This window comes from Arvicanthis niloticus, chromosome X (genome assembly GCF_011762505.2).
Source record: "Arvicanthis niloticus isolate mArvNil1 chromosome X, mArvNil1.pat.X, whole genome shotgun sequence".
Classification (NCBI taxonomy): domain Eukaryota; kingdom Metazoa; phylum Chordata; class Mammalia; order Rodentia; family Muridae; genus Arvicanthis; species Arvicanthis niloticus.
The window spans coordinates 67,293,711-67,301,857 of NC_047679.1; the positions used below are offsets into that span (position 1 = coordinate 67,293,711).

At 34.1% G+C, this 8,147-nt stretch overlaps 1 pseudogene; it reads right to left on the minus strand.

Annotated features, from left to right (window-relative positions):
- Positions 1 to 420: 420 nt before the first annotated feature.
- On the minus strand, positions 421 to 1,706 carry LOC117695005 (26S proteasome regulatory subunit 4 pseudogene; annotated as a pseudogene).
- Between the last annotated feature and the right edge of the window lie 6,441 nt (positions 1,707 to 8,147).

Consider the following 8,147-nt stretch of genomic DNA (forward strand, 5'->3'; position numbering starts at 1 on the left):
CACACACACACACATACGACTGACTGCAAATATTGCTGCAGGGCACATGTTTATGCTTCAATAGCCAATATCGTGCCACCCTTCACCTTCTCAGATGAGATGTGGAGTTGATTACCAACCATCATTTGCAAATAAACTAGCCTTATCTACTTTGAAAAAACTTCCAAAACAGGAATTGAATTCTCATATTCAGAATAAGCATCCTGAGACATTTATTTATTTATTTATTTATTTATTTATTTAATTTAGTACCATGGCAAGCCTTTACTGGGAGCAGAGAGCGACATGGCACAATGACTAACAACAGATGGAGACAACCTGCACAGCATCCTCCATGATACAGGCTTTCTACTAGCAAAAATTAACTGGAAAATGGGCTCCTCGGGGCAGCTTCCCATCCCTGAAGATAGCTATGTGTCATTAATGAAACAACCCTTCAGGGGTGTCTTCTTGTTTTTTATAAAGAACATACACTTTAGATTTTTTGAAGTCCTCATTTGTTACTTTCATCCTGTGCTATCACAAGGCCATCAAGCCAGCTTCTGTACAAATTGCCTTGATGTCAGCCCCAGAGAGGTCATCCTTTGCCATGATCAAGTCATCCAAGGTTACATTATCAACCAGTGTCATCCTGCTTGTGTGAATCTGGAAGATACGCTTTTTGGTCTTTTCATCAGGCAGGGAGAACTGGATCTTTCTGTCAATGTGGCCTAGTCTGATAAATGCTGGATCCAAAGTTTCTATTTAGTTTGTGGCCATAATTACTTCTATGTCTCCCCTTGAATCAAATCTATTCAACTGGTTCAACAGTTCCAACACTGTTCGCTGAATTACTCTCTCACCTCTAGCATTTGAATCATATCTTTTGGTCCCAATGGTGTCGATTTCATCAATGAACACAATGGATGGTGCATGTTCTTCAGCAACCCAGAAGAGCTCCTGAATGAGCTTGGGCCTGTCACCTAGGTACTTCTGAATAAGTTCTGAGGTGGTTTGCAACTGCTTTGCCAATAGAGTTTTACCTGTTCCTGGCAGACCATAGAGAATGACCCCCTTAGAGAGTTTTATTCCCGTCTATTTGTAATACTCAGGATGGGTAAAGGGAAGCTCCACAGATGCCTTAATTTCCTGGATCTTGTTGTTCAGTCCCCCAATATTTGTGTAGGTTTCTGGGGGCCCTTTTCCTACCTTCATCACTGTGACCAGAGGATCCATGTTATCCACTAGAACCCCGATCACAGCATACACCTTGTGGTTGAGCAGGACTGAACAACCTGGTTCCAAAAGATCCTTGTCTACAAATGATAGAATGTTGATGTAAGCTTCTGAGCCCATAGATGTGGATGCAATGGCATGATTATCATCAATGATGTCTTCCAAGTTTCCTACAGACATGGGGGTCCCCCTGAGATCATCCATTTTGATCTTTCCTCCTCTTGCTCTTCTTCTAATGGTTTCATCTGTTCCTGATTTTTAATAAACTCTTCCTCCATGAGAAGATAGTCTTTTATTCTCTCTAGTGTCAGTAATTTCAGGCAGCACTGGGTGTAAGGTGTTACCACTGGCAGTTTGCTGGCAATATGGTCCCTTTGTTTTCTTCTTTTTCCCCACTCTAGTTGGGACAGGAGGTTCATATTCTTTTTTCTTGTCCATGTCATCCTTCTTGCCACCCCACAACCATGGCCACCACCCTGACTTTGACCCATCTTCCTTCAGTTGTCCAAGTCGCCAATTTTTAATTTCTATTTTACTGTTATATCCAGTAACTAAGGAAAAATCCAAAGATAAGCTGCTGAATAATAAAACAAAAAGGTACATTGTCAATACCTCCATCCAACAGTCATTTAACCTAGCGATAAGAATTCCCTAGACTAGCAGATCCTTAAGAAACTAACTCAATTTATTTTTTGTATCATTCTATACATAATAATGATAGTGGAGGATCTCACATCCATTATAATTAAGTTAGAGAAATTGAGAGTACAATAACCACAACTTAGCCACTCGACAATTATAAAGTCATGGATCTTGGAAGAGAACCTACAACAACCATTTTTACTCAACTAGCATAATTCCTGTCTATATTCTAAATATTCATCCTTATACCTACATGTGAGTTTAGCTCTCAACCATCATCAAGGAAATTTAATCATGGTTTTTAATAATTGAAGGAGCTATGGTTTTTTTTTTTAAATCCATAATTTTACATTATATTGTCAAGAGAAAATATAGTATATCAGAAACATATGAGTTAAAACTAAACATATTTTATTTTAAAAAAGTGATAGAAGGTGAATCTATCATACAACACAAAGTAATCAATGTAAGACAATATAAATAAATTGCTATTAAATGTTATGAGAAAACAAACTATTTTTAATATCTGTGACTAAATTAGTCTCTAAGAAGTTAAGGTAAATTCTGTTCGTTAATATTTGATACAAACACGTTTGCCTATCTTCTGTTTATAAGGATGATTTTAGTAAATGGTGAGTCTATTTTCAAAATAAGCATTAATACTGTATAGTCATGATTGTCTTTTTTCCTACACTTCTCTTTATGTATCAAAATGTACTTAAGAATTTGTTAAAAAGCACAGAATACTGATTATATTCTTGTTTATAATTCCTTAGCTGTCTATAAGTAAAACAAATATTAATTTTATAAAATATTAATTTTCCTTTGGATAAGCCTTTAGCAGTGACTTCATTGATACACTGTATGAGCCCCTACCATATTTTCCTTAGTATTGAATGTTAATAATAATAATTTGTACATGGGAGTTCATACATGAGTATAGATGTACAGGTATATGAGGGTGACATATGCATATACATATGTGGGTAGAAGCCAGAGGTAAGAGAGAAGGGAATATAATTTAAGAGAAGTACTTTCCTGGGGTTAGAATCTTATGCCTTTAGGCTAATTTTCTTTCCAATAAATTATTTTAGAAAATATGGTAACAATACCACCTGACTTAGAGTAAGAACACAGTATATTAATAGCTCAAAAGACCTATAGATAGATTCTAGTTTTACAAATTCTTACTATATTTTAGGAAACCAATGGTTTTCAAATACCATTATTTTCATCTGTGTGAAATGAATGGCTTACACTTGGCCATCCTTCAGATCCTTTATAAGATATGTCCCACAATGCACAATAATTCAATAAGCACTATATTCACTTATTATCCCATTTTCAATTGACCCCCTAGCTAATTAGCCCCAAAAGTGTTTTATTTATGATTATTACAGAACTTGTCATCTTTTTACCCATCTAATGTTTTCCCTTTCCCTTATTGCTTGCTGACTTTCAAGAACAGCTTTGTCAAAAATAGTTTTGATTTGTCATGTGGTTACAAGTGACAAAATCCAAGAACTGTATTGAATTTAACTTTGTATTCCACATCTTAGTAGATAGAAGGAAGTCAATAAATACAATGATTTAACATCCCTGTAATTCTCCTTAAGTATAAAATGGATGTCTGATATCCATAACATTGATGCAAATGTGTATTCCCTTGTTGTAGCTAGTTTACATAACCTATTTTATACAGTATGTCAAATCCCCTGTACAGATGATACTATTATTGTACCTCTTTTATAGTTATAAAAAATAGGTTCATAATGATTGAAGAGGACAGAGTTTAACATAATATTTTAAATTCAGAGCATGATAATGATGAAAAATACCAACTTAAATTAATATATGCTGATTTAATAAATAATATATTATATTTCTTAATTTTTAACAATTAATAGTTTATTTGAATAGTATAAAAATTATATATCAAGATAAGAGTTTCTCAAACTACATTTATTCATTCAGTAAGGCACCTGTAAAACATTTATTTCTGAACTAGTCTGCACTTGGGTTAGTATTGCTATTATATGACTAGATTGTGACACATTTTTCTTATTCATAATTAATACTATTTAAGTTTTAGATTTGTTAACATATTTTATAATTCCAGATGATGGCACTAACTTCTTAAACTATGATCCTTAATTCTCATTGCCTATCACATTTTGGCTAAGTATGAATCATGCCCTTTGAGAAGAAATAAACCATTAGACAAATTCATTCTATATCTGACACAAGACAGTATTGATTCTTTTGTGCCAGAACCCAGGAAAATCAAAAAAAGATTTCAGTTTCAGAATTAATATATGATTTTGAAAAACTGGATTATAACTAAGTTTTCAGAGACACTTTGAAATAGTTCATTCACATTTTATTGTCTATACTTTATAAAAGACAGTACCACACACACATGGCATTAAAAGAAGTTAAAAAGAGGCTGAAGGAAAGGCCCCACCATGTTATCCATTGCACTCAAAGACACCAAACACCAAACACCAAACACCAAACACCAACAGGGTTGCTGATGCCAAGATGTGCTTACAGACAGGAGCCAGCACTTGACTAAGATAGATGCAGATACTCACAGTGAACCATTGAAACAAGCTCTTGGACACCAGTGGAAGAAACAGGGAAGGACTAAAGGATCTGACAGGGATTGCAACCCCATAGGAGGAACAACAGTATCAATTAGCTGGACAATTCAGAGCACACAGGGAAAAACCACCAACCACAGGGTATATATACATGGATTGATCCATGGTTCCTGCTACATATATATAGCAGAGGATGGCCTTATCTGACATAAGTGGGAAGGGAGGCCCATGGTGTTCTGGAGGTTCAATACCCCAGCATAAGTGGATGTTAGAGAAGTGAGGCAGAAATGGTTGGGTGGGTGGAGGAGTACCCTCATAGAGGCAATGGGGAGGGGATGGGAGTTTGTGGATAGGAAATCTGGAAGGAGGATATTTCAAATGCAAATAACTAAAATGATTAATTTACAAAATTCAATCTCTGTTTTGTGGATGCAGAGATTTCTCAGTAGTTCAGAATATGTGTTATTCTTGCAGAAGATCCAGATTCAGTTACTGGAAGATATATGGCACTTTACAACCACCAATAACTTCAGTTTCAAGAAATATGATCTCCTCTTCTTGCCTTCCTGGGCACCAGGGCTATATGTGGTATATATACATACATAAAGGCAAAACACTTGCACACAAAGAAGAAATATATCTTCATAAAATAAAATATTTAATGGGTATTATTGTATAATTCTTGGCCCAATATAGTCACTCCTTATATACTAGATATTTTCTTATTATTGTCAGCCTGTTGTGTAAGGATATGTCGAGTGTGAATTCTTCACCATTCCACACAATAGTCATACCTATAATATTTTTAGCATCTCTACAAAACAACCACAAATGCTTTCTGTTTTTCTTTTCTTTTTCTTCTTTTTTTTTTTTTTGCTATTATACTGTAGAACATTCCCAACTGAAACAAACAAAGACTTTATAATTATATTTTGATGTAAATAAGTAGGTTATATTTTCTGAGAGTGTATTGTTTCTCACCAAGTACAAAAGTGTAATTTGTGCCACCAGGGAAAAATAGACTATACACATGAGTTTCATAAAATGAAGGACAATCAAATATCTCAATCAACAGTATATGCACAATTATACTAAAAGACATTATTCATGTTATTACATATAATGATATTTATTAGAAGTTTATAATGGTTTCTGCTTTGCTTAAAGTATCATTCACATCACACAACACTTCATGTGTGAAATCTGTTCATTTAGTAAACATACCAAGGCTTGTAAATATTTTCAATCATTTTAGGCAAACTATGTTAGGGAAGCAATTCATGAACATTTCAAATCATTCACTAGGAATATTATTATATAACAGTTATATAAACTTTTTAAAAGATTCTGTAAATGTTTGACATAAAGGTTGAATGATCTTTTTAACAATAATTGTGACAAACTCATTCAACTGTATATTCCTTTTAACAACAATGTATATGAGTTGGTAGAGCTCTAAGATGTTCTAAAGGAAAGACACTTTTTTAAGTTGCAAAATATTTTTTGATCGTATTTATTCATTGGGCAATTTACATCAAATAATTCCCTGAGAGTTGGCATCCTAGCATAGAATTTACTGTTACGAATCATATCAGCAATTTATTGTCGTTATAAGGGGTTAGAAAATGATGAGGGTGTCATAAGCAATAAAACTAGCATTCTTATATAAACAGTTTGAGAAATACTGCTTTTGATCAGAAACCACAAGCATTTGTTGTCACATCCACATTATTGTAAAGATTATATGTTGATGAGTAAGGGCATATCAAATATACAGACAGCTATTATCTAAAACTGTGATTCTATTCAATTAATGGAGTGACAAATTTCAAAATATTCAGAGTTTACTATTCAACCCCCTTTACAAATCACAATGGTTATGTTCAGTGAGTCCAAATGCTCTAGAAGTCTCAAGTAAGCATACAGAAATATTGGTAGTTTGCTTCACACTGGGAATTAAACACAGGCTAGTAAGTAAAATGATAAGCTAAAAGATTTATAAAAACCTTACCAACATAAGAACAAAGCTATAAATGCTAATTTCTTGAAAATAAGCTGTGCACAATTTATTTTAAACTTTTCTCAATTTATATCTTATCCATTTTAAAATCATGTCATGATGAAATAAAAATAATTACTTTTTCTCTCCTATTTTCTCTTTCTCTCTCTCACAGACACACATATAATTTAATTTTAAGACAGTACAAACATACATCTAAAGTATGTAAACATTTTTAGAGAGAATTTTAACTACTGGGATGATTTAAACACAAAGCAAAATTGAAACTCATATTTACAATGTTTTTTGCCCCAAGCTTAATCTTTTTCTGTCAACAAATGTAATGCTAGGGTAACATATTGAGCAAAAATGTATGCTCTGCCTGGTTTACACAGATGTCCTGTTTATACATACAACAAAAGGACTACTTGTGGCCTCAATCAATGCTTTAGAATTATTAAAACTTTTTTTTGTTGTTGTTTTTCGAGACAGGGTTTCTCTGTGTAGACCTGGCTGTCCTGGAACTCACTCTGTAGACCAGGCTTGCCTTGAACTCAGAAATCCACCTGCCTCTGCCTCCCAAGTGCTGGGATTAAAGGCATGCGCCACCACCGCCCTGCTTAAAACTTTTTTTTTTTTTTTAAATCTTACTAAAATAATAACAAATAGATTTAGAGATAAGAGAATGTGCCAATTTTTTGAACGTCAATGTGAGTTAAACTGACCCTATAAAAGGAGCATGGGGTCCCCAGTGGAATAGTTTGAGAAGGGACTGAAGGACCTGAAGGCTTTGCAGCCTCATGGATGAAATAACAGTGTCATCTGGCCAGACCCCTGGAGCTCCTGGGGATTGGACCACCAACCAAAGAGTACACATGAGGGACCTATGACTCTGGCCACATATGTGGCAGAGGATGGCCTTGTTGGACATAAGTGAGAGGAGAGACCTTTAGGCCTGAGGGGTTTCAATGCCCCAGTGTAGGGGAATGCCAGGGCAGGAAGAAGGGGGGGCGGGTTGAATGGGAGGGAGCAACCTCACAGAGGCAGGGGGAAGGGGAGGTGATAGGGGATTTCAGAAGGGGAAACCAATAAATGGGAAAACATTTGAAATTTAAATAAAGAAAATATCAAAAAAAAAAAAAACCCAGTAAAAGTATTCAAGACAGGAAAAGACACTGTAAAAGATCTCAGAAACAAGTAAAATAGGAATATAAATTGAAAAGCAGATATTGATTGAAAATTCAAGACAAATTCAAACAGAATAATATGAATAGCTACATTATAAGGTAGTTTAAAATATCAATATGATATGGTTATATAAGTATTTTCAAATTATGACTTAATTTAAATATGATTAATTTTATATATAAAGTTATGTGTCCTTAGTAATATTTCAGGAATTTTGAGAATGGACAACTTAGTCAAAAATATTTTCATCCTCCAAAAAAAACATCATTGAAGATAAAGAAGTATTTAAATATTCATAAAAATCCAAAGTAGAAATATATAATTAATTTTTCATGATCTCTCAATGAGGAAGCTATTATGTCATTTTTGTGCCTGAGATTCTTAAAGTTAAGTATAGCTAAGGAATATACAATACAGAAGTGCTTGTCCTGGGGTTCTATAAATGTATTATGTTGTTGGGCCTTGGAGGTAACTCCATTTAACCTGTTATTTTCAGTCAC